The sequence below is a fragment of the Hypomesus nipponensis genome, chromosome 3, assembly GCF_054491055.1.
Source record: "Hypomesus nipponensis isolate SF chromosome 3, ASM5449105v1, whole genome shotgun sequence".
In the NCBI taxonomy this organism is placed as follows: domain Eukaryota; kingdom Metazoa; phylum Chordata; class Actinopteri; order Osmeriformes; family Osmeridae; genus Hypomesus; species Hypomesus nipponensis.
The window spans coordinates 1,384,694-1,402,543 of record NC_140363.1 but is presented as its reverse complement, the minus strand read 5'-3'; the positions used below and the strand labels follow the sequence as shown (position 1 = coordinate 1,402,543).

The 17,850-nt window shown below is 53.8% G+C and overlaps 65 non-coding genes across 65 annotated transcripts; 48 read left to right on the top strand and 17 right to left on the bottom strand.

Annotated features, from left to right (window-relative positions):
- Positions 1 to 60: 60 nt before the first annotated feature.
- trnak-uuu (transfer RNA lysine (anticodon UUU)) lies at positions 61 to 133 on the bottom strand. Its single transcript has one exon. It is a non-coding gene; the product is annotated as a tRNA-Lys (tRNA).
- A 112-nt stretch (positions 134 to 245) lies between these two features.
- Positions 246 to 337, top strand: trnar-ucu (transfer RNA arginine (anticodon UCU)). Its single transcript is given in 2 exon segments — positions 246 to 282; positions 302 to 337. It is a non-coding gene; the product is annotated as a tRNA-Arg (tRNA).
- Positions 338 to 500: 163 nt separating this feature from the next.
- Positions 501 to 574, top strand: trnan-guu (transfer RNA asparagine (anticodon GUU)). Its single transcript has one exon. It is a non-coding gene; the product is annotated as a tRNA-Asn (tRNA).
- Positions 575 to 855: 281 nt separating this feature from the next.
- trnat-agu (transfer RNA threonine (anticodon AGU)) lies at positions 856 to 929 on the top strand. Its single transcript has one exon. It is a non-coding gene; the product is annotated as a tRNA-Thr (tRNA).
- Positions 930 to 1,168: 239 nt separating this feature from the next.
- trnak-uuu (transfer RNA lysine (anticodon UUU)) lies at positions 1,169 to 1,241 on the bottom strand. The gene has a single exon. It is a non-coding gene; the product is annotated as a tRNA-Lys (tRNA).
- Positions 1,242 to 1,353: 112 nt separating this feature from the next.
- Positions 1,354 to 1,445, top strand: trnar-ucu (transfer RNA arginine (anticodon UCU)). Its single transcript is given in 2 exon segments — positions 1,354 to 1,390; positions 1,410 to 1,445. It is a non-coding gene; the product is annotated as a tRNA-Arg (tRNA).
- Positions 1,446 to 1,605: 160 nt separating this feature from the next.
- Positions 1,606 to 1,679, top strand: trnan-guu (transfer RNA asparagine (anticodon GUU)). The gene has a single exon. It is a non-coding gene; the product is annotated as a tRNA-Asn (tRNA).
- Positions 1,680 to 1,949: 270 nt separating this feature from the next.
- trnat-agu (transfer RNA threonine (anticodon AGU)) lies at positions 1,950 to 2,023 on the top strand. Its single transcript has one exon. It is a non-coding gene; the product is annotated as a tRNA-Thr (tRNA).
- Positions 2,024 to 2,262: 239 nt separating this feature from the next.
- On the bottom strand, positions 2,263 to 2,335 carry trnak-uuu (transfer RNA lysine (anticodon UUU)). Its single transcript has one exon. It is a non-coding gene; the product is annotated as a tRNA-Lys (tRNA).
- A 112-nt stretch (positions 2,336 to 2,447) lies between these two features.
- trnar-ucu (transfer RNA arginine (anticodon UCU)) lies at positions 2,448 to 2,539 on the top strand. The gene is given in 2 exon segments: positions 2,448 to 2,484; positions 2,504 to 2,539. It is a non-coding gene; the product is annotated as a tRNA-Arg (tRNA).
- Positions 2,540 to 2,702: 163 nt separating this feature from the next.
- trnan-guu (transfer RNA asparagine (anticodon GUU)) lies at positions 2,703 to 2,776 on the top strand. Its single transcript has one exon. It is a non-coding gene; the product is annotated as a tRNA-Asn (tRNA).
- Positions 2,777 to 3,057: 281 nt separating this feature from the next.
- Positions 3,058 to 3,131, top strand: trnat-agu (transfer RNA threonine (anticodon AGU)). Its single transcript has one exon. It is a non-coding gene; the product is annotated as a tRNA-Thr (tRNA).
- Positions 3,132 to 3,370: 239 nt separating this feature from the next.
- Positions 3,371 to 3,443, bottom strand: trnak-uuu (transfer RNA lysine (anticodon UUU)). The gene has a single exon. It is a non-coding gene; the product is annotated as a tRNA-Lys (tRNA).
- Positions 3,444 to 3,555: 112 nt separating this feature from the next.
- On the top strand, positions 3,556 to 3,647 carry trnar-ucu (transfer RNA arginine (anticodon UCU)). Its single transcript is given in 2 exon segments — positions 3,556 to 3,592; positions 3,612 to 3,647. It is a non-coding gene; the product is annotated as a tRNA-Arg (tRNA).
- A 160-nt stretch (positions 3,648 to 3,807) lies between these two features.
- Positions 3,808 to 3,881, top strand: trnan-guu (transfer RNA asparagine (anticodon GUU)). Its single transcript has one exon. It is a non-coding gene; the product is annotated as a tRNA-Asn (tRNA).
- A 270-nt stretch (positions 3,882 to 4,151) lies between these two features.
- trnat-agu (transfer RNA threonine (anticodon AGU)) lies at positions 4,152 to 4,225 on the top strand. Its single transcript has one exon. It is a non-coding gene; the product is annotated as a tRNA-Thr (tRNA).
- A 239-nt stretch (positions 4,226 to 4,464) lies between these two features.
- On the bottom strand, positions 4,465 to 4,537 carry trnak-uuu (transfer RNA lysine (anticodon UUU)). The gene has a single exon. It is a non-coding gene; the product is annotated as a tRNA-Lys (tRNA).
- A 112-nt stretch (positions 4,538 to 4,649) lies between these two features.
- Positions 4,650 to 4,741, top strand: trnar-ucu (transfer RNA arginine (anticodon UCU)). Its single transcript is given in 2 exon segments — positions 4,650 to 4,686; positions 4,706 to 4,741. It is a non-coding gene; the product is annotated as a tRNA-Arg (tRNA).
- A 162-nt stretch (positions 4,742 to 4,903) lies between these two features.
- On the top strand, positions 4,904 to 4,977 carry trnan-guu (transfer RNA asparagine (anticodon GUU)). Its single transcript has one exon. It is a non-coding gene; the product is annotated as a tRNA-Asn (tRNA).
- Positions 4,978 to 5,258: 281 nt separating this feature from the next.
- Positions 5,259 to 5,332, top strand: trnat-agu (transfer RNA threonine (anticodon AGU)). The gene has a single exon. It is a non-coding gene; the product is annotated as a tRNA-Thr (tRNA).
- Positions 5,333 to 5,571: 239 nt separating this feature from the next.
- Positions 5,572 to 5,644, bottom strand: trnak-uuu (transfer RNA lysine (anticodon UUU)). Its single transcript has one exon. It is a non-coding gene; the product is annotated as a tRNA-Lys (tRNA).
- Positions 5,645 to 5,756: 112 nt separating this feature from the next.
- On the top strand, positions 5,757 to 5,848 carry trnar-ucu (transfer RNA arginine (anticodon UCU)). The gene is given in 2 exon segments: positions 5,757 to 5,793; positions 5,813 to 5,848. It is a non-coding gene; the product is annotated as a tRNA-Arg (tRNA).
- A 163-nt stretch (positions 5,849 to 6,011) lies between these two features.
- Positions 6,012 to 6,085, top strand: trnan-guu (transfer RNA asparagine (anticodon GUU)). The gene has a single exon. It is a non-coding gene; the product is annotated as a tRNA-Asn (tRNA).
- A 281-nt stretch (positions 6,086 to 6,366) lies between these two features.
- On the top strand, positions 6,367 to 6,440 carry trnat-agu (transfer RNA threonine (anticodon AGU)). The gene has a single exon. It is a non-coding gene; the product is annotated as a tRNA-Thr (tRNA).
- A 239-nt stretch (positions 6,441 to 6,679) lies between these two features.
- Positions 6,680 to 6,752, bottom strand: trnak-uuu (transfer RNA lysine (anticodon UUU)). The gene has a single exon. It is a non-coding gene; the product is annotated as a tRNA-Lys (tRNA).
- A 112-nt stretch (positions 6,753 to 6,864) lies between these two features.
- Positions 6,865 to 6,956, top strand: trnar-ucu (transfer RNA arginine (anticodon UCU)). Its single transcript is given in 2 exon segments — positions 6,865 to 6,901; positions 6,921 to 6,956. It is a non-coding gene; the product is annotated as a tRNA-Arg (tRNA).
- A 152-nt stretch (positions 6,957 to 7,108) lies between these two features.
- Positions 7,109 to 7,182, top strand: trnan-guu (transfer RNA asparagine (anticodon GUU)). The gene has a single exon. It is a non-coding gene; the product is annotated as a tRNA-Asn (tRNA).
- Positions 7,183 to 7,463: 281 nt separating this feature from the next.
- trnat-agu (transfer RNA threonine (anticodon AGU)) lies at positions 7,464 to 7,537 on the top strand. Its single transcript has one exon. It is a non-coding gene; the product is annotated as a tRNA-Thr (tRNA).
- A 239-nt stretch (positions 7,538 to 7,776) lies between these two features.
- On the bottom strand, positions 7,777 to 7,849 carry trnak-uuu (transfer RNA lysine (anticodon UUU)). Its single transcript has one exon. It is a non-coding gene; the product is annotated as a tRNA-Lys (tRNA).
- Positions 7,850 to 7,961: 112 nt separating this feature from the next.
- On the top strand, positions 7,962 to 8,053 carry trnar-ucu (transfer RNA arginine (anticodon UCU)). The gene is given in 2 exon segments: positions 7,962 to 7,998; positions 8,018 to 8,053. It is a non-coding gene; the product is annotated as a tRNA-Arg (tRNA).
- A 148-nt stretch (positions 8,054 to 8,201) lies between these two features.
- On the top strand, positions 8,202 to 8,275 carry trnan-guu (transfer RNA asparagine (anticodon GUU)). Its single transcript has one exon. It is a non-coding gene; the product is annotated as a tRNA-Asn (tRNA).
- Positions 8,276 to 8,545: 270 nt separating this feature from the next.
- On the top strand, positions 8,546 to 8,619 carry trnat-agu (transfer RNA threonine (anticodon AGU)). Its single transcript has one exon. It is a non-coding gene; the product is annotated as a tRNA-Thr (tRNA).
- A 239-nt stretch (positions 8,620 to 8,858) lies between these two features.
- Positions 8,859 to 8,931, bottom strand: trnak-uuu (transfer RNA lysine (anticodon UUU)). The gene has a single exon. It is a non-coding gene; the product is annotated as a tRNA-Lys (tRNA).
- A 112-nt stretch (positions 8,932 to 9,043) lies between these two features.
- Positions 9,044 to 9,135, top strand: trnar-ucu (transfer RNA arginine (anticodon UCU)). Its single transcript is given in 2 exon segments — positions 9,044 to 9,080; positions 9,100 to 9,135. It is a non-coding gene; the product is annotated as a tRNA-Arg (tRNA).
- Positions 9,136 to 9,295: 160 nt separating this feature from the next.
- trnan-guu (transfer RNA asparagine (anticodon GUU)) lies at positions 9,296 to 9,369 on the top strand. The gene has a single exon. It is a non-coding gene; the product is annotated as a tRNA-Asn (tRNA).
- A 282-nt stretch (positions 9,370 to 9,651) lies between these two features.
- Positions 9,652 to 9,725, top strand: trnat-agu (transfer RNA threonine (anticodon AGU)). The gene has a single exon. It is a non-coding gene; the product is annotated as a tRNA-Thr (tRNA).
- A 239-nt stretch (positions 9,726 to 9,964) lies between these two features.
- Positions 9,965 to 10,037, bottom strand: trnak-uuu (transfer RNA lysine (anticodon UUU)). Its single transcript has one exon. It is a non-coding gene; the product is annotated as a tRNA-Lys (tRNA).
- A 112-nt stretch (positions 10,038 to 10,149) lies between these two features.
- Positions 10,150 to 10,241, top strand: trnar-ucu (transfer RNA arginine (anticodon UCU)). Its single transcript is given in 2 exon segments — positions 10,150 to 10,186; positions 10,206 to 10,241. It is a non-coding gene; the product is annotated as a tRNA-Arg (tRNA).
- Positions 10,242 to 10,401: 160 nt separating this feature from the next.
- trnan-guu (transfer RNA asparagine (anticodon GUU)) lies at positions 10,402 to 10,475 on the top strand. The gene has a single exon. It is a non-coding gene; the product is annotated as a tRNA-Asn (tRNA).
- A 281-nt stretch (positions 10,476 to 10,756) lies between these two features.
- Positions 10,757 to 10,830, top strand: trnat-agu (transfer RNA threonine (anticodon AGU)). The gene has a single exon. It is a non-coding gene; the product is annotated as a tRNA-Thr (tRNA).
- A 239-nt stretch (positions 10,831 to 11,069) lies between these two features.
- On the bottom strand, positions 11,070 to 11,142 carry trnak-uuu (transfer RNA lysine (anticodon UUU)). The gene has a single exon. It is a non-coding gene; the product is annotated as a tRNA-Lys (tRNA).
- Positions 11,143 to 11,254: 112 nt separating this feature from the next.
- Positions 11,255 to 11,346, top strand: trnar-ucu (transfer RNA arginine (anticodon UCU)). Its single transcript is given in 2 exon segments — positions 11,255 to 11,291; positions 11,311 to 11,346. It is a non-coding gene; the product is annotated as a tRNA-Arg (tRNA).
- Positions 11,347 to 11,506: 160 nt separating this feature from the next.
- trnan-guu (transfer RNA asparagine (anticodon GUU)) lies at positions 11,507 to 11,580 on the top strand. The gene has a single exon. It is a non-coding gene; the product is annotated as a tRNA-Asn (tRNA).
- Positions 11,581 to 11,861: 281 nt separating this feature from the next.
- Positions 11,862 to 11,935, top strand: trnat-agu (transfer RNA threonine (anticodon AGU)). Its single transcript has one exon. It is a non-coding gene; the product is annotated as a tRNA-Thr (tRNA).
- A 239-nt stretch (positions 11,936 to 12,174) lies between these two features.
- trnak-uuu (transfer RNA lysine (anticodon UUU)) lies at positions 12,175 to 12,247 on the bottom strand. Its single transcript has one exon. It is a non-coding gene; the product is annotated as a tRNA-Lys (tRNA).
- A 112-nt stretch (positions 12,248 to 12,359) lies between these two features.
- trnar-ucu (transfer RNA arginine (anticodon UCU)) lies at positions 12,360 to 12,451 on the top strand. Its single transcript is given in 2 exon segments — positions 12,360 to 12,396; positions 12,416 to 12,451. It is a non-coding gene; the product is annotated as a tRNA-Arg (tRNA).
- A 152-nt stretch (positions 12,452 to 12,603) lies between these two features.
- On the top strand, positions 12,604 to 12,677 carry trnan-guu (transfer RNA asparagine (anticodon GUU)). The gene has a single exon. It is a non-coding gene; the product is annotated as a tRNA-Asn (tRNA).
- A 281-nt stretch (positions 12,678 to 12,958) lies between these two features.
- Positions 12,959 to 13,032, top strand: trnat-agu (transfer RNA threonine (anticodon AGU)). The gene has a single exon. It is a non-coding gene; the product is annotated as a tRNA-Thr (tRNA).
- Positions 13,033 to 13,271: 239 nt separating this feature from the next.
- trnak-uuu (transfer RNA lysine (anticodon UUU)) lies at positions 13,272 to 13,344 on the bottom strand. The gene has a single exon. It is a non-coding gene; the product is annotated as a tRNA-Lys (tRNA).
- A 113-nt stretch (positions 13,345 to 13,457) lies between these two features.
- Positions 13,458 to 13,549, top strand: trnar-ucu (transfer RNA arginine (anticodon UCU)). The gene is given in 2 exon segments: positions 13,458 to 13,494; positions 13,514 to 13,549. It is a non-coding gene; the product is annotated as a tRNA-Arg (tRNA).
- Positions 13,550 to 13,709: 160 nt separating this feature from the next.
- Positions 13,710 to 13,783, top strand: trnan-guu (transfer RNA asparagine (anticodon GUU)). The gene has a single exon. It is a non-coding gene; the product is annotated as a tRNA-Asn (tRNA).
- Positions 13,784 to 14,064: 281 nt separating this feature from the next.
- Positions 14,065 to 14,138, top strand: trnat-agu (transfer RNA threonine (anticodon AGU)). The gene has a single exon. It is a non-coding gene; the product is annotated as a tRNA-Thr (tRNA).
- A 239-nt stretch (positions 14,139 to 14,377) lies between these two features.
- On the bottom strand, positions 14,378 to 14,450 carry trnak-uuu (transfer RNA lysine (anticodon UUU)). Its single transcript has one exon. It is a non-coding gene; the product is annotated as a tRNA-Lys (tRNA).
- A 112-nt stretch (positions 14,451 to 14,562) lies between these two features.
- On the top strand, positions 14,563 to 14,654 carry trnar-ucu (transfer RNA arginine (anticodon UCU)). The gene is given in 2 exon segments: positions 14,563 to 14,599; positions 14,619 to 14,654. It is a non-coding gene; the product is annotated as a tRNA-Arg (tRNA).
- Positions 14,655 to 14,814: 160 nt separating this feature from the next.
- Positions 14,815 to 14,888, top strand: trnan-guu (transfer RNA asparagine (anticodon GUU)). The gene has a single exon. It is a non-coding gene; the product is annotated as a tRNA-Asn (tRNA).
- Positions 14,889 to 15,169: 281 nt separating this feature from the next.
- Positions 15,170 to 15,243, top strand: trnat-agu (transfer RNA threonine (anticodon AGU)). Its single transcript has one exon. It is a non-coding gene; the product is annotated as a tRNA-Thr (tRNA).
- A 239-nt stretch (positions 15,244 to 15,482) lies between these two features.
- On the bottom strand, positions 15,483 to 15,555 carry trnak-uuu (transfer RNA lysine (anticodon UUU)). Its single transcript has one exon. It is a non-coding gene; the product is annotated as a tRNA-Lys (tRNA).
- Positions 15,556 to 15,667: 112 nt separating this feature from the next.
- On the top strand, positions 15,668 to 15,759 carry trnar-ucu (transfer RNA arginine (anticodon UCU)). The gene is given in 2 exon segments: positions 15,668 to 15,704; positions 15,724 to 15,759. It is a non-coding gene; the product is annotated as a tRNA-Arg (tRNA).
- Positions 15,760 to 15,919: 160 nt separating this feature from the next.
- trnan-guu (transfer RNA asparagine (anticodon GUU)) lies at positions 15,920 to 15,993 on the top strand. The gene has a single exon. It is a non-coding gene; the product is annotated as a tRNA-Asn (tRNA).
- A 281-nt stretch (positions 15,994 to 16,274) lies between these two features.
- On the top strand, positions 16,275 to 16,348 carry trnat-agu (transfer RNA threonine (anticodon AGU)). The gene has a single exon. It is a non-coding gene; the product is annotated as a tRNA-Thr (tRNA).
- A 239-nt stretch (positions 16,349 to 16,587) lies between these two features.
- Positions 16,588 to 16,660, bottom strand: trnak-uuu (transfer RNA lysine (anticodon UUU)). The gene has a single exon. It is a non-coding gene; the product is annotated as a tRNA-Lys (tRNA).
- A 112-nt stretch (positions 16,661 to 16,772) lies between these two features.
- Positions 16,773 to 16,864, top strand: trnar-ucu (transfer RNA arginine (anticodon UCU)). Its single transcript is given in 2 exon segments — positions 16,773 to 16,809; positions 16,829 to 16,864. It is a non-coding gene; the product is annotated as a tRNA-Arg (tRNA).
- A 160-nt stretch (positions 16,865 to 17,024) lies between these two features.
- Positions 17,025 to 17,098, top strand: trnan-guu (transfer RNA asparagine (anticodon GUU)). The gene has a single exon. It is a non-coding gene; the product is annotated as a tRNA-Asn (tRNA).
- A 281-nt stretch (positions 17,099 to 17,379) lies between these two features.
- On the top strand, positions 17,380 to 17,453 carry trnat-agu (transfer RNA threonine (anticodon AGU)). The gene has a single exon. It is a non-coding gene; the product is annotated as a tRNA-Thr (tRNA).
- Positions 17,454 to 17,692: 239 nt separating this feature from the next.
- Positions 17,693 to 17,765, bottom strand: trnak-uuu (transfer RNA lysine (anticodon UUU)). The gene has a single exon. It is a non-coding gene; the product is annotated as a tRNA-Lys (tRNA).
- Positions 17,766 to 17,850: the final 85 nt, after the last annotated feature.

Here is a 17,850-nt window from a genome sequence, read left to right as displayed (position 1 = left end):
ATAAGAGAGACAAATTTGGCCCGCTTCATCCCGCGCTGCCACACGGTTTGAGGACCCTTTCGCCCGAACAGGGACTTGAACCCTGGACCCTCAGATTAAAAGTCTGATGCTCTGCCGACTGAGCTATCCGGGCTCTGGAACGGCAGGCAACACTGAGCTTTTCGTGGAACATCTGCATATACACCTCCTTCGCCACTCAAACCCCTAAGTATGGTATGGCGAATCCAAACAGGTTCAGGACTGGGGGCTCTGTGGCGCAATGGATAGCGCATTGGACTTCTAGGCAGGGGGAGGAAAAGCCATTCAAAGGTTGTGGGTTCGAGTCCCACCAGAGTCGTTTGCGTTTTTTCTTCCCCCAAGCTCCCGTCGACCGATCGCGGGAAGAGTCATTTGTGCGGCCGCTCCTCCTCTTCTTCACGGGACTCCGAGCACTCGTCTCCCAGCGTTTCCTTCCATCTTCCGGTCCTTCCATGTTCCGGTCCTGTTTCTGCAAAGACAGGGTCTCTGTGGCGCAATTGGCTAGCGCGTTCGGCTGTTAACCGAAAGGATGGTGGTTCGAGCCCACCCAGGGACGAACGTGTCCTTGTTTGCCTCTGTTGTGGGTCATGCCTGTGTGACAAATGAGCTGTTCTGCCGTCGGAGCTGGAAAATGTCTGAAAAATGCAGTCCTACGCTCTGCCAACGGAGCTGTCAAAAGGTGAGCGAGTGGGAGGTTTTATTTGCGAGGAAGGCATGCGATCCCCCATTTTGGGCATGACCTTCTCAGGTGGCTTGCGAAGATGCTGTCGACCCCACCTTAAAGCACCCACTCGAAGAGGAAACAGAAGGTTGCGCTCGTCTCTGTTGACAAAGCGAGGCGCCGTGGCTTAGTTGGTCAAAGCGCCTGTCTAGTAAACAGGAGATCCTGAGTTCAAATCTCAGCGGCGCCTTTTTAGGCGCAGGTGTCACCTCAATTTTGCATCCTTTGTCTCAAAGTCATGGGGTGCAACGGAGACAAAGGTTGCGTGCCACAAGTCACGCTCTGTGGTTTGAACACACAGCTAACCCAGGAACTTGAATGCTGGACCCTGCCATTAAAAGCTTCCGTTGTTCCCTCAAAGTCAGGTACATAAGAGAGACAAATTTGGCCCGCTTCATCCCGCGCTGCCACACGGTTTGAGGACCCTTTCGCCCGAACAGGGACTTGAACCCTGGACCCTCAGATTAAAAGTCTGATGCTCTGCCGACTGAGCTATCCGGGCTCTGGAACGGCAGGCAACACTGAGCTTTTCGTGGAACATCTGCATATACACCTCCTTCGCCACTCAAACCCCTAAGTATGGTATGGCGAATCCAAACAGGTTCAGCACTGGGGGCTCTGTGGCGCAATGGATAGCGCATTGGACTTCTAGGCAGGGGGAGGAAAAGCCATTCAAAGGTTGTGGGTTCGAGTCCCACCACAGTCGTTCGGATTTTTTCCCCCAAGCTCCCGTCGACCGATCGCGGGAAGAGTCATTTGTGCGGCCGCTCCTCCTCTTCTTCACGGGACTCCGAGCACTCGTCTCCCAGCGTTTCCTTCCATCTTCCGGTCCTTCCATGTTCCGGTCCTGTTTCTGCAAAGACAGGGTCTCTGTGGCGCAATTGGCTAGCGCGTTCGGCTGTTAACCGAAAGGATGGTGGTTCGAGCCCACCCAGGGACGAATGTGTCCTTGTTTGCCTCTGTTGTGGGTCATGCCTGTGTGACAAATGAGCTGTTCCATCGTCGGCGCTGAAAAATGCAGTCCTACGCTCTGCCAACGGAGCTGTCAAAAGGTGAGCGAGTGGGAGGTTTTATTTGCGAGGAAGGCATGCGATCCCCCATTTTGGGCATGACCTTCTCAGGTGGCTTGCGAAGATGCTGTCGACCCCACCTTAAAGCACCCACTCGAAGAGGAAACAGAATGTTGCGCTCGTCTCTGTTGACAAAGCAAGGCGCCGTGGCTTAGTTGGTCAAAGCGCCTGTCTAGTAAACAGGAGATCCTGAGTTCAAATCTCAGCGGCGCCTTTTTAGGCGCAGGTGTCAGCTCAATTTTGCATCCTTTGTCTCAAAGTCATGGGGTGCAACGGAGACAAAGGTTGCGTGCCACAAGTCACGCTCTGTGGTTTGAACACACAGCTAACCCAGGAACTTGAATGCTGGACCCTCCCATTAAAAGCTTCCGTTGTTCCCTCAAAGTCAGGTACATAAGAGAGACAAATTTGGCCCGCTTCATCCCGCGCTGCCACACGGTTTGAGGACCCTTTCGCCCGAACAGGGACTTGAACCCTGGACCCTCAGATTAAAAGTCTGATGCTTTGCCGACTGAGCTATCCGGGCTCTGGAACTGCAAGCAACACTGAGCTTTTCGTGGAACATCTGCATGTACAGCTCCTTCGCCACTCAAACCCCTAAGTATGGTATGGCGAATCCAAACAGGTTTAGCACTGGGGGCTCTGTGGCGCAATGGATAGCACATTGGACTTCTAGGCAGGGGGAGGAAAAGCCATTCAAAGGTTGTGGGTTCGAGTCCCACCAGAGTCGTTTGCGTTTTTTCTTCCCCCAAGCTCCCGTCGACCGATCGCGGGAAGAGTCATTTGTGCGGCCGCTCCTCCTCTTCTTCACGGGACTCTGAGCACTCGTCTCCCAGCGTTTCCTTCCATCTTCCGGTCCTTCCATGTTCCGGTCCTGTTTCTGCAAAGACAGGGTCTCTGTGGCGCAATTGGCTAGCGCGTTCGGCTGTTAACCGAAAGGATGGTGGTTCGAGCCCACCCAGGGACGAACGTGTCCTTGTTTGCCTCTGTTGTGGGTCATGCCTGTGTGACAAATGAGCTGTTCTGCCGTCGGAGCTGGAAAATGTCTGAAAAATGCAGTCCTACGCTCTGCCAACGGAGCTGTCAAAAGGTGAGCGAGTGGGAGGTTTTATTTGCGAGGAAGGCATGCGATCCCCCATTTTGGGCATGACCTTCTCAGGTGGCTTGCGAAGATGCTGTCGACCCCACCTTAAAGCACCCACTCGAAGAGGAAACAGAAGGTTGCGCTCGTCTCTGTTGACAAAGCGAGGCGCCGTGGCTTAGTTGGTCAAAGCGCCTGTCTAGTAAACAGGAGATCCTGAGTTCAAATCTCAGCGGCGCCTTTTTAGGCGCAGGTGTCAGCTCAATTTTGCATCCTTTGTCTCAAAGTCATGGGGTGCAACGGAGACAAAGGTTGCGTGCCACAAGTCACGCTCTGTGGTTTGAACACACAGCTAACCCAGGAACTTGAATGCTGGACCCTGCCATTAAAAGCTTCCGTTGTTCCCTCAAAGTCAGGTACATAAGAGAGACAAATTTGGCCCGCTTCATCCCGCGCTGCCACACGGTTTGAGGACCCTTTCGCCCGAACAGGGACTTGAACCCTGGACCCTCAGATTAAAAGTCTGATGCTCTGCCGACTGAGCTATCCGGGCTCTGGAACGGCAGGCAACACTGAGCTTTTCGTGGAACATCTGCATATACACCTCCTTCGCCACTCAAACCCCTAAGTATGGTATGGCGAATCCAAACAGGTTCCGCACTGGGGGCTCTGTGGCGCAATGGATAGCGCATTGGACTTCTAGGCAGGGGGAGGAAAAGCCATTCAAAGGTTGTGGGTTCGAGTCCCACCAGAGTCGTTCGGATTTTTTCCCCCAAGCTCCCGTCGACCGATCGCGGGAAGAGTCATTTGTGCGGCCGCTCCTCCTCTTCTTCACGGGACTCCGAGCACTCGTCTCCCAGCGTTTCCTTCCATCTTCCGGTCCTTCCATGTTCCGGTCCTGTTTCTGCAAAGACAGGGTCTCTGTGGCGCAATTGGCTAGCGCGTTCGGCTGTTAACCGAAAGGATGGTGGTTCGAGCCCACCCAGGGACGAATGTGTCCTTGTTTGCCTCTGTTGTGGGTCATGCCTGTGTGACAAATGAGCTGTTCCATCGTCGGCGCTGAAAAATGCAGTCCTACGCTCTGCCAACGGAGCTGTCAAAAGGTGAGCGAGTGGGAGGTTTTATTTGCGAGGAAGGCATGCGATCCCCCATTTTGGGCATGACCTTCTCAGGTGGCTTGCGAAGATGCTGTCGACCCCACCTTAAAGCACCCACTCGAAGAGGAAACAGAAGGTTGCGCTCGTCTCTGTTGACAAAGCAAGGCGCCGTGGCTTAGTTGGTCAAAGCGCCTGTCTAGTAAACAGGAGATCCTGAGTTCAAATCTCAGCGGCGCCTTTTTAGGCGCAGGTGTCAGCTCAATTTTGCATCCTTTGTCTCAAAGTCATGGGGTGCAACGGAGACAAAGGTTGCGTGCCACAAGTCACGCTCTGTGGTTTGAACACACAGCTAACCCAGGAACTTGAATGCTGGACCCTGCCATTAAAAGCTTCCGTTGTTCCCTCAAAGTCAGGTACATAAGAGAGACAAATTTGGCCCGCTTCATCCCGCGCTGCCACACGGTTTGAGGACCCTTTCGCCCGAACAGGGACTTGAACCCTGGACCCTCAGATTAAAAGTCTGATGCTCTGCCGACTGAGCTATCCGGGCTCTGGAACGGCAGGCAACACTGAGCTTTTCGTGGAACATCTGCATATACACCTCCTTCGCCACTCAAACCCCTAAGTATGGTATGGCGAATCCAAACAGGTTCAGGACTGGGGGCTCTGTGGCGCAATGGATAGCGCATTGGACTTCTAGGCAGGGGGAGGAAAAGCCATTCAAAGGTTTTGGGTTCGAGTCCCACCAGAGTCGTTTGCGTTTTTTCTTCCCCAAGCTCCCGTCGACCGATCGCGGGAAGAGTCATTTGTGCGGCCGCTCCTCCTCTTCTTCACGGGACTCCGAGCACTCGTCTCCCAGCGTTTCCTTCCATCTTCCGGTCCTTCCATGTTCCGGTCCTGTTTCTGCAAAGACAGGGTCTCTGTGGCGCAATTGGCTAGCGCGTTCGGCTGTTAACCGAAAGGATGGTGGTTCGAGCCCACCCAGGGACGAACGTGTCCTTGTTTGCCTCTGTTGTGGGTCATGCCTGTGTGACAAATGAGCTGTTCTGCCGTCGGAGCTGGAAAATGTCTGAAAAATGCAGTCCTACGCTCTGCCAACGGAGCTGTCAAAAGGTGAGCGAGTGGGAGGTTTTATTTGCGAGGAAGGCATGCGATCCCCCATTTTGGGCATGACCTTCTCAGGTGGCTTGCGAAGATGCTGTCGACCCCACCTTAAAGCACCCACTCGAAGAGGAAACAGAAGGTTGCGCTCGTCTCTGTTGACAAAGCGAGGCGCTGTGGCTTAGTTGGTCAAAGCGCCTGTCTAGTAAACAGGAGATCCTGAGTTCAAATCTCAGCGGCGCCTTTTTAGGCGCAGGTGTCACCTCAATTTTGCATCCTTTGTCTCAAAGTCATGGGGTGCAACGGAGACAAAGGTTGCGTGCCACAAGTCACGCTCTGTGGTTTGAACACACAGCTAACCCAGGAACTTGAATGCTGGACCCTCCCATTAAAAGCTTCCGTTGTTCCCTCAAAGTCAGGTACATAAGAGAGACAAATTTGGCCCGCTTCATCCCGCGCTGCCACACGGTTTGAGGACCCTTTCGCCCGAACAGGGACTTGAACCCTGGACCCTCAGATTAAAAGTCTGATGCTCTGCCGACTGAGCTATCCGGGCTCTGGAACTGCAAGCAACACTGAGCTTTTCGTGGAACATCTGCATGTACAGCTCCTTCGCCACTCAAACCCCTAAGTATGGTATGGCGAATCCAAACAGGTTTAGCACTGGGGGCTCTGTGGCGCAATGGATAGCGCATTGGACTTCTAGGCAGGGGGAGGAAAAGCCATTCAAAGGTTGTGGGTTCGAGTCCCACCAGAGTCATTTGCGTTTTTTCTTCCCCCAAGCTCCCGTCGACCGATCGCGGGAAGAGTCATTTGTGCGGCCGCTCCTCCTCTTCTTCACGGGACTCCGAGCACTCGTCTCCCAGCGTTTCCTTCCATCTTCCGGTCCTTCCATGTTCCGGTCCTGTTTCTGCAAAGACAGGGTCTCTGTGGCGCAATTGGCTAGCGCGTTCGGCTGTTAACCGAAAGGATGGTGGTTCGAGCCCACCCAGGGACGAACGTGTTTTTGTTTGCCTCTGTTGTGGGTCATGCCTGTGTGGCAAATTAGCTGTTCCGCCGTCGGAGCTGGAAAATGTCTAAAAAATTCAGTCCTACGCTCTGCCAACGGAGCTGTCAAAAGGTGAGCGAGTGGGAGGTTTTATTTGCGAGGAAGGCATGCGATCCCCCATTTTGGGCATGACCTTCTCAGGTAGCTTGCGAAGATGCTGTCGACCCCACCTTAAAGCACCCACTCGAAGAGGAAACAGAAGGCTGAGCTCGTCTCAGTTGACAAAGCGAGGCGCCGTGGCTTAGTTGGTCAAAGTGCCTGTCTAGTAAACAGGAGATCCTGAGTTCAAATCTCAGCGGTGCCTTTTTAGGCGCAAGTGTCAGCTCAATTTTGCATCCTTTGTCTCAAAGTCATGGGGTGCAACGGAGACAAAGGTTGCGTGCCACAAGTCACGCTCTGTGGTTTGAACACACAGCTAACCCAGGAACTTGAATGCTGGACCCTCCCATTAAAAGCTTCCGTTGTTCCCTCAAAGTCAGGTACATAAGAGAGACAAATTTGGCCCGCTTCATCCCGCGCTGCCACACGGTTTGAGGACCCTTTCGCCCGAACAGGGACTTGAACCCTGGACCCTCAGATTAAAAGTCTGATGCTCTGCCGACTGAGCTATCCGGGCTCTGGAACTGCAAGCAACACTGAGCTTTTCGTGGAACATCTGCATGTACAGCTCCTTCGCCACTCAAACCCCTAAGTATGGTATGGCGAATCCAAACAGGTTTAGCACTGGGGGCTCTGTGGCGCAATGGATAGCGCATTGGACTTCTAGGCAGGGGGAGGAAAAGCCATTCAAAGGTTGTGGGTTCGAGTCCCACCAGAGTCGTTCGGATTTTTGCTCCCGTCGACCGATCGCGGGAAGAGTCATTTGTGCGGCCGCTCCTCCTCTTCTTCACGGGACTCCGAGCACTCGTCTCCCAGCGTTTCCTTCCATCTTCCGGTCCTTCCATGTTCCGGTCCTGTTTCTGCAAAGACAGGGTCTCTGTGGCGCAATTGGCTAGCGCGTTCGGCTGTTAACCGAAAGGATGGTGGTTCGAGCCCACCCAGGGACGAACGTGTCCTTGTTTGCCTCTGTTGTGGGTCATGCCTGTGTGGCAAATGAGCTGTTCCGCCGTCGGAGCTGGAAAACGTCTGAAAAATGCAGTCCTACGCTCTGCCAACGGAGCTGTCAAAAGGTGAGCGAGTGGGAGGTTTTATTTGCGAGGAAGGCATGCGATCCCCCATTTTGGGCATGACCTTCTCAGGTGGCTTGCGAAGATGCTGTCGACCCCACCTTAAAGCACCCACTCGAAGAGGAAACAGAAGGTTGCGCTCGTCTCTGTTGACAAAGCGAGGCGCCGTGGCTTAGTTGGTCAAAGCGCCTGTCTAGTAAACAGGAGATCCTGAGTTCAAATCTCAGCGGCGCCTTTTTAGGCGCAGGTGTCAGCTCAATTTTGCATCCTTTGTCTCAAAGTCATGGGGTGCAACGGAGACAAAGGTTGCGTGCCACAAGTCACGCTCTGTGGTTTGAACACACAGCTAACCCAGGAACTTGAATGCTGGACCCTCCCATTAAAAGCTTCCGTTGTTCCCTCAAAGTCAGGTACATAAGAGAGACAAATTTGGCCCGCTTCATCCCGCGCTGCCACACGGTTTGAGGACCCTTTCGCCCGAACAGGGACTTGAACCCTGGACCCTCAGATTAAAAGTCTGATGCTCTGCCGACTGAGCTATCCGGGCTCTGGAACTGCAAGCAACACTGAGCTTTTCGTGGAACATCTGCATGTACAGCTCCTTCGCCACTCAAACCCCTAAGTATGGTATGGCGAATCCAAACAGGTTTAGCACTGGGGGCTCTGTGGCGCAATGGATAGCGCATTGGACTTCTAGGCAGGGGGAGGAAAAGCCATTCAAAGGTTGTGGGTTCGAGTCCCACCAGAGTCGTTCGGATTTTTGCTCCCGTCGACCGATCGCGGGAAGAGTCATTTGTGCGGCCGCTCCTCCTCTTCTTCACGGGACTCCGAGCACTCGTCTCCCAGCGTTTCCATCTTCCGGTCCTTCCATGTTCCGGTCCTGTTTCTGCAAAGACAGGGTCTCTGTGGCGCAATTGGCTACCGCGTTCGGCTGTTAACCGAAAGGATGGTGGTTCGAGCCCACCCAGGGACGAATGTGTCCTTGTTTGCCTCTGTTGTGGGTCATGCCTGTGTGACAAATGAGCTGTTCCATCGTCGGCGCTGAAAAATGCAGTCCTACGCTCTGCCAACTGAGCTGTCAAAAGGTGAGCGAGTGGGAGGATTTATTTGCGAACAAGGCATGCGATCCCCCATTTTGGGCATGACCTTCTCAGGTGGCTTGCGAAGATGCTGTCGACCCCACCTTAAAGCACCCACTCGAAGAGGAAACAGAAGGTTGCGCTCGTCTCTGTTGACGAAGCGAGGCGCCGTGGCTTAGTTGGTCAAAGCGCCTGTCTAGTAAACAGGAGATCCTGAGTTCAAATCTCAGCGGCGCCTTTTTAGGCGCAGGTGTCAGCTCAATTTTGCATCCTTTGTCTCAAAGTCATGGGGTGCAACGGAGACAAAGGTTGCGTGCCACAAGTCACGCTCTGTGGTTTGAACACACAGCTAACCCAGGAACTTGAATGCTGGACCCTGCCATTAAAAGCTTCCGTTGTTCCCTCAAAGTCAGGTACATAAGAGAGACAAATTTGGCCCGCTTCATCCCGCGCTGCCACACGGTTTGAGGACCCTTTCGCCCGAACAGGGACTTGAACCCTGGACCCTCAGATTAAAAGTCTGATGCTCTGCCGACTGAGCTATCCGGGCTCTGGAACTGCAAGCAACACTGAGCTTTTCGTGGAACATCTGCATGTACAGCTCCTTCGCCACTCAAACCCCTAAGTATGGTATGGCGAATCCAAACAGGTTTAGCACTGGGGGCTCTGTGGCGCAATGGATAGCGCATTGGACTTCTAGGCAGGGGGAGGAAAAGCCATTCAAAGGTTGTGGGTTCGAGTCCCACCAGAGTCGTTCGGATTTTTTCCCCCAAGCTCCCGTCGACCGATCGCGGGAAGAGTCATTTGTGCGGCCGCTCCTCCTCTTCTTCACGGGACTCCGAGCACTCGTCTCCCAGCGTTTCCTTCCATCTTCCGGTCCTTCCATGTTCCGGTCCTGTTTCTGCAAAGACAGGGTCTCTGTGGCGCAATTGGCTAGCGCGTTCGGCTGTTAACCGAAAGGATGGTGGTTCGAGCCCACCCAGGGACGAACGTGTACTTGTTTGCCTCTGTTGTGGGTCATGCCTGTGTGGCAAATGAGCTGTTCCGCCGTCGGAGCTGGAAAACGTCTGGAAAAATGCAGTCCTACGCTCTGCCGACGGAGCTGTCAAAAGGTGAGCGAGTGGGAGGTTTTATTTGCGAGGAAGGCATGCGATCCCCCATTTTGGGCATGACCTTCTCAGGTGGCTTGCGAAGATGCTGTCGACCCCACCTTAAAGCACCCACTCGAAGAGGAAACAGAAGGTTGCGCTCGTCTCTGTTGACAAAGCGAGGCGCCGTGGCTTAGTTGGTCAAAGCGCCTGTCTAGTAAACAGGAGATCCTGAGTTCAAATCTCAGCGGCGCCTTTTTAGGCGCAGGTGTCAGCTCAATTTTGCATCCTTTGTCTCAAAGTCATGGGGTGCAACGGAGACAAAGGTTGCGTGCCACAAGTCACGCTCTGTGGTTTGAACACACAGCTAACCCAGGAACTTGAATGCTGGACCCTCCCATTAAAAGCTTCCGTTGTTCCCTCAAAGTCAGGTACATAAGAGAGACAAATTTGGCCCGCTTCATCCCGCGCTGCCACACGGTTTGAGGACCCTTTCGCCCGAACAGGGACTTGAACCCTGGACCCTCAGATTAAAAGTCTGATGCTCTGCCGACTGAGCTATCCGGGCTCTGGAACTGCAAGCAACACTGAGCTTTTCGTGGAACATCTGCATGTACAGCTCCTTCGCCACTCAAACCCCTAAGTATGGTATGGCGAATCCAAACAGGTTTAGCACTGGGGGCTCTGTGGCGCAATGGATAGCGCATTGGACTTCTAGGCAGGGGGAGGAAAAGCCATTCAAAGGTTGTGGGTTCGAGTCCCACCAGAGTCGTTCGGATTTTTTCCCCCAAGCTCCCGTCGACCGATCGCGGGAAGAGTCATTTGTGCGGCCGCTCCTCCTCTTCTTCACGGGACTCCGAGCACTCGTCTCCCAGCGTTTCCTTCCATCTTCCGGTCCTTCCATGTTCCGGTCCTGTTTCTGCAAAGACAGGGTCTCTGTGGCGCAATTGGCTAGCGCGTTCGGCTGTTAACCGAAAGGATGGTGGTTCGAGCCCACCCAGGGACGAACGTGTACTTGTTTGCCTCTGTTGTGGGTCATGCCTGTGTGGCAAATGAGCTGTTCCGCCGTCGGAGCTGGAAAACGTCTGAAAAATGCAGTCCTACGCTCTGCCAACGGAGCTGTCAAAAGGTGAGCGAGTGGGAGGTTTTATTTGCGAGGAAGGCATGCGATCCCCCATTTTGGGCATGACCTTCTCAGGTGGCTTGCGAAGATGCTGTCGACCCCACCTTAAAGCACCCACTCGAAGAGGAAACAGAAGGTTGCGCTCGTCTCTGTTGACAAAGCGAGGCGCCGTGGCTTAGTTGGTCAAAGCGCCTGTCTAGTAAACAGGAGATCCTGAGTTCAAATCTCAGCGGCGCCTTTTTAGGCGCAGGTGTCAGCTCAATTTTGCATCCTTTGTCTCAAAGTCATGGGGTGCAACGGAGACAAAGGTTGCGTGCCACAAGTCACGCTCTGTGGTTTGAACACACAGCTAACCCAGGAACTTGAATGCTGGACCCTCCCATTAAAAGCTTCCGTTGTTCCCTCAAAGTCAGGTACATAAGAGAGACAAATTTGGCCCGCTTCATCCCGCGCTGCCACACGGTTTGAGGACCCTTTCGCCCGAACAGGGACTTGAACCCTGGACCCTCAGATTAAAAGTCTGATGCTCTGCCGACTGAGCTATCCGGGCTCTGGAACTGCAAGCAACACTGAGCTTTTCGTGGAACATCTGCATGTACAGCTCCTTCGCCACTCAAACCCCTAAGTATGGTATGGCGAATCCAAACAGGTTTAGCACTGGGGGCTCTGTGGCGCAATGGATAGCGCATTGGACTTCTAGGCAGGGGGAGGAAAAGCCATTCAAAGGTTGTGGGTTCGAGTCCCACCAGAGTCGTTCGGATTTTTTCCCCCAAGCTCCCGTCGACCGATCGCGGGAAGAGTCATTTGTGCGGCCGCTCCTCCTCTTCTTCACGGGACTCCGAGCACTCGTCTCCCAGCGTTTCCTTCCATCTTCCGGTCCTTCCATGTTCCGGTCCTGTTTCTGCAAAGACAGGGTCTCTGTGGCGCAATTGGCTAGCGCGTTCGGCTGTTAACCGAAAGGATGGTGGTTCGAGCCCACCCAGGGACGAACGTGTACTTGTTTGCCTCTGTTGTGGGTCATGCCTGTGTGGCAAATGAGCTGTTCCGCCGTCGGAGCTGGAAAACGTCTGAAAAATGCAGTCCTACGCTCTGCCAACGGAGCTGTCAAAAGGTGAGCGAGTGGGAGGTTTTATTTGCGAGGAAGGCATGCGATCCCCCATTTTGGGCATGACCTTCTCAGGTGGCTTGCGAAGATGCTGTCGACCCCACCTTAAAGCACCCACTCGAAGAGGAAACAGAAGGTTGCGCTCGTCTCTGTTGACAAAGCGAGGCGCCGTGGCTTAGTTGGTCAAAGCGCCTGTCTAGTAAACAGGAGATCCTGAGTTCAAATCTCAGCGGCGCCTTTTTAGGCGCAGGTGTCAGCTCAATTTTGCATCCTTTGTCTCAAAGTCATGGGGTGCAACGGAGACAAAGGTTGCGTGCCACAAGTCACGCTCTGTGGTTTGAACACACAGCTAACCCAGGAACTTGAATGCTGGACCCTCCCATTAAAAGCTTCCGTTGTTCCCTCAAAGTCAGGTACATAAGAGAGACAAATTTGGCCCGCTTCATCCCGCGCTGCCACACGGTTTGAGGACCCTTTCGCCCGAACAGGGACTTGAACCCTGGACCCTCAGATTAAAAGTCTGATGCTCTGCCGACTGAGCTATCCGGGCTCTGGAACTGCAAGCAACACTGAGCTTTTCGTGGAACATCTGCATGTACAGCTCCTTCGCCACTCAAACCCCTAAGTATGGTATGGCGAATCCAAACAGGTTTAGCACTGGGGGCTCTGTGGCGCAATGGATAGCGCATTGGACTTCTAGGCAGGGGGAGGAAAAGCCATTCAAAGGTTGTGGGTTCGAGTCCCACCAGAGTTGTTCGGATTTTTGCTCCCGTCGACCGATCGCGGGAAGAGTCATTTGTGCGGCCGCTCCTCCTCTTCTTCACGGGACTCCGAGCACTCGTCTCCCAGCGTTTCCTTCCATCTTCCGGTCCTTCCATGTTCCGGTCCTGTTTCTGCAAAGACAGGGTCTCTGTGGCGCAATTGGCTAGCGCGTTCGGCTGTTAACCGAAAGGATGGTGGTTCGAGCCCACCCAGGGACGAACGTGTACTTGTTTGCCTCTGTTGTGGGTCATGCCTGTGTGGCAAATGAGCTGTTCCGCCGTCGGAGCTGGAAAACGTCTGAAAAATGCAGTCCTACGCTCTGCCAACGGAGCTGTCAAAAGGTGAGCGAGTGGGAGGTTTTATTTGCGAGGAAGGCATGCGATCCCCCATTTTGGGCATGACCTTCTCAGGTGGCTTGCGAAGATGCTGTCGACCCCACCTTAAAGCACCCACTCGAAGAGGAAACAGAAGGTTGCGCTCGTCTCTGTTGACAAAGCGAGGCGCCGTGGCTTAGTTGGTCAAAGCGCCTGTCTAGTAAACAGGAGATCCTGAGTTCAAATCTCAGCGGCGCCTTTTTAGGCGCAGGTGTCAGCTCAATTTTGCATCCTTTGTCTTAAAGTCATGGGGTGCAACGGAGACAAAGGTTGCGTGCCACAAGTCACGCTCTGTGGTTTGAACACACAGCTAACCCAGGAACTTGAATGCTGGACCCTCCCATTAAAAGCTTCCGTTGTTCCCTCAAAGTCAGGTACATAAGAGAGACAAATTTGGCCCGCTTCATCCCGCGCTGCCACACGGTTTAAGGAACCTTTCGCCCGAACAGGGACTTGAACCCTGGACCCTCAGATTAAAAGTCTGATGCTCTGCCGACTGAGCTATCCGGGCTCTGGAACTGCAAGCAACACTGAGCTTTTCGTGGAACATCTGCATGTACAGCTCCTTCGCGCACTCAAACCCCTAAGTATGGTATGGCGAATCCAAACAGGTTTAGCACTGGGGGCTCTGTGGCGCAATGGATAGCGCATTGGACTTCTAGGCAGGGGGAGGAAAAGCCATTCAAAGGTTGTGGGTTCGAGTCCCACCAGAGTCGTTCGGATTTTTTCCCCCAAGCTCCCGTCGACCGATCGCGGGAAGAGTCATTTGTGCGGCCGCTCCTCCTCTTCTTCACGGGACTCCGAGCACTCGTCTCCCAGCGTTTCCTTCCATCTTCCGGTCCTTCCATGTTCCGGTCCTGTTTCTGCAAAGACAGGGTCTCTGTGGCGCAATTGGCTAGCGCGTTCGGCTGTTAACCGAAAGGATGGTGGTTCGAGCCCACCCAGGGACGAACGTGTACTTGTTTGCCTCTGTTGTGGGTCATGCCTGTGTGGCAAATGAGCTGTTCCGCCGTCGGAGCTGGAAAACGTCTGAAAAATGCAGTCCTACGCTCTGCCAACGGAGCTGTCAAAAGGTGAGCGAGTGGGAGGTTTTATTTGCGAGGAAAGCATGCGATCCCCCATTTTGGGCATGACCTTCTCAGGTGGCTTGCGAAGATGCTGTCGACCCCACCTTAAAGCACCCACTCGAAGAGGAAACAGAAGGTTGCGCTCGTCTCTGTTGACAAAGCGAGGCGCCGTGGCTTAGTTGGTCAAAGCGCCTGTCTAGTAAACAGGAGATCCTGAGTTCAAATCTCAGCGGCGCCTTTTTAGGCGCAGGTGTCAGCTCAATTTTGCATCCTTTGTCTCAAAGTCATGGGGTGCAACGGAGACAAAGGTTGCGTGCCACAAGTCACGCTCTGTGGTTTGAACACACAGCTAACCCAGGAACTTGAATGCTGGACCCTCCCATTAAAAGCTTCCGTTGTTCCCTCAAAGTCAGGTACATAAGAGAGACAAATTTGGCCCGCTTCATCCCGCGCTGCCACACGGTTTGAGGACCCTTTCGCCCGAACAGGGACTTGAACCCTGGACCCTCAGATTAAAAGTCTGATGCTCTGCCGACTGAGCTATCCGGGCTCTGGAACTGCAAGCAACACTGAGCTTTTCGTGGAACATCTGCATGTACAGCTCCTTCGCCACTCAAACCCCTAAGTATGGTATGGCGAATCCAAACAGGTTTAGCACTGGGGGCTCTGTGGCGCAATGGATAGCGCATTGGACTTCTAGGCAGGGGGAGGAAAAGCCATTCAAAGGTTGTGGGTTCGAGTCCCACCAGAGTCGTTCGGATTTTTTCCCCCAAGCTCCCGTCGACCGATCGCGGGAAGAGTCATTTGTGCGGCCGCTCCTCCTCTTCTTCACGGGACTCCGAGCACTCGTCTCCCAGCGTTTCCTTCCATCTTCCGGTCCTTCCATGTTCCGGTCCTGTTTCTGCAAAGACAGGGTCTCTGTGGCGCAATTGGCTAGCGCGTTCGGCTGTTAACCGAAAGGATGTTGGTTCGAGCCCACCCAGGGACGAACGTGTCCTTGTTTGCCTCTGTTGTGGGTCATGCCTGTGTGGCAAATGAGCTGTTCCGCCGTCGGAGCTGGAAAACGTCTGAAAAATGCAGTCCTACGCTCTGCCAACGGAGCTGTCAAAAGGTGAGCGAGTGGGAGGTTTTATTTGCGAGGAAGGCATGCGATCCCCCATTTTGGGCATGACCTTCTCAGGTGGCTTGCGAAGATGCTGTCGACCCCACCTTAAAGCACCCACTCGAAGAGGAAACAGAAGGTTGCGCTCGTCTCTGTTGACAAAGCGAGGCGCCGTGGCTTAGTTGGTCAAAGCGCCTGTCTAGTAAACAGGAGATCCTGAGTTCAAATCTCAGCGGCGCCTTTTTAGGCGCAGGTGTCAGCTCAATTTTGCATCCTTTGTCTCAAAGTCATGGGGTGCAACGGAGACAAAGGTTGCGTGCCACAAGTCACGCTCTGTGGTTTGAACACACAGCTAACCCAGGAACTTGAATGCTGGACCCTCCCATTAAAAGCTTCCGTTGTTCCCTCAAAGTCAGGTACATAAGAGAGACAAATTTGGCCCGCTTCATCCCGCGCTGCCACACGGTTTGAGGACCCTTTCGCCCGAACAGGGACTTGAACCCTGGACCCTCAGATTAAAAGTCTGATGCTCTGCCGACTGAGCTATCCGGGCTCTGGAACTGCAAGCAACACTGAGCTTTTCGTGGAACATCTGCATGTACAGCTCCTTCGCCACTCAAACCCCTAAGTATGGTATGGCGAATCCAAACAGGTTTAGCACTGGGGGCTCTGTGGCGCAATGGATAGCGCATTGGACTTCTAGGCAGGGGGAGGAAAAGCCATTCAAAGGTTGTGGGTTCGAGTCCCACCAGAGTCGTTTGGATTTTTTCCCCCAAGCTCCCGTCGACCGATCGCGGGAAGAGTCATTTGTGCGGCCGCTCCTCCTCTTCTTCACGGGACTCCGAGCACTCGTCTCCCAGCGTTTCCTTCCATCTTCCGGTCCTTCCATGTTCCGGTCCTGTTTCTGCAAAGACAGGGTCTCTGTGGCGCAATTGGCTAGCGCGTTCGGCTGTTAACCGAAAGGATGGTGGTTCGAGCCCACCCAGGGACGAACGTGTCCTTGTTTGCCTCTGTTGTGGGTCATGCCTGTGTGGCAAATGAGCTGTTCCGCCGTCGGAGCTGGAAAACGTCTGAAAAATGCAGTCCTACGCTCTGCCAACGGAGCTGTCAAAAGGTGAGCGAGTGGGAGGTTTTATTTGCGAGGAAGGCATGCGATCCCCCATTTTGGGCATGACCTTCTCAGGTGGCTTGCGAAGATGCTGTCGACCCCACCTTAAAGCACCCACTCGAAGAGGAAACAGAAGGTTGCGCTCGTCTCTGTTGACAAAGCGAGGCGCCGTGGCTTAGTTGGTCAAAGCGCCTGTCTAGTAAACAGGAGATCCTGAGTTCAAATCTCAGCGGCGCCTTTTTAGGCGCAGGTGTCAGCTCAATTTTGCATCCTTTGTCTCAAAGTCATGGGGTGCAACGGAGACAAAGGTTGCGTGCCACAAGTCACGCTCTGTGGTTTGAACACACAGCTAACCCAGGAACTTGAATGCTGGACCCTCCCATTAAAAGCTTCCGTTGTTCCCTCAAAGTCAGGTACATAAGAGAGACAAATTTGGCCCGCTTCATCCCGCGCTGCCACACGGTTTGAGGACCCTTTCGCCCGAACAGGGACTTGAACCCTGGACCCTCAGATTAAAAGTCTGATGCTCTGCCGACTGAGCTATCCGGGCTCTGGAACTGCAAGCAACACTGAGCTTTTCGTGGAACATCTGCATGTACAGCTCCTTCGCCACTCAAACCCCTAAGTATGGTATGGCGAATCCAAACAGGTTTAGCACTGGGGGCTCTGTGGCGCAATGGATAGCGCATTGGACTTCTAGGCAGGGGGAGGAAAAGCCATTCAAAGGTTGTGGGTTCGAGTCCCACCAGAGTCGTTCGGATTTTTTCCCCCAAGCTCCCGTCGACCGATCGCGGGAAGAGTCATTTGTGCGGCCGCTCCTCCTCTTCTTCACGGGACTCCGAGCACTCGTCTCCCAGCGTTTCCTTCCATCTTCCGGTCCTTCCATGTTCCGGTCCTGTTTCTGCAAAGACAGGGTCTCTGTGGCGCAATTGGCTAGCGCGTTCGGCTGTTAACCGAAAGGATGGTGGTTCGAGCCCACCCAGGGACGAACGTGTACTTGTTTGCCTCTGTTGTGGGTCATGCCTGTGTGGCAAATGAGCTGTTCCGCCGTCGGAGCTGGAAAACGTCTGAAAAATGCAGTCCTACGCTCTGCCAACGGAGCTGTCAAAAGGTGAGCGAGTGGGAGGTTTTATTTGCGAGGAAGGCATGCGATCCCCCATTTTGGGCATGACCTTCTCAGGTGGCTTGCGAAGATGCTGTCGACCCCACCTTAAAGCACCCACTCGAAGAGGAAACAGAAGGTTGCGCTCGTCTCTGTTGACAAAGCGAGGCGCCGTGGCTTAGTTGGTCAAAGCGCCTGTCTAGTAAACAGGAGATCCTGAGTTCAAATCTCAGCGGCGCCTTTTTAGGCGCAGGTGTCAGCTCAATTTTGCATCCTTTGTCTCAAAGTCATGGGGTGCAACGGAGACAAAGGTTGCGTGCCACAAGTCACGCTCTGTGGTTTGAACACACAGCTAACCCAGGAACTTGAATGCTGGACCCTCCCATTAAAAGCTTCCGTTGTTCCCTCAAAGTCAGGTACATAAGAGAGACAAATTTGGCCCGCTTCATCCCGCGCTGCCACACGGTTTGAGGACCCTTTCGCCCGAACAGGGACTTGAACCCTGGACCCTCAGATTAAAAGTCTGATGCTCTGCCGACTGAGCTATCCGGGCTCTGGAACTGCAAGCAACACTGAGCTTTTCGTGGAACATCTGCATGTACAGCTCCTTCGCCACTCAAACCCCTAAGTATGGTATG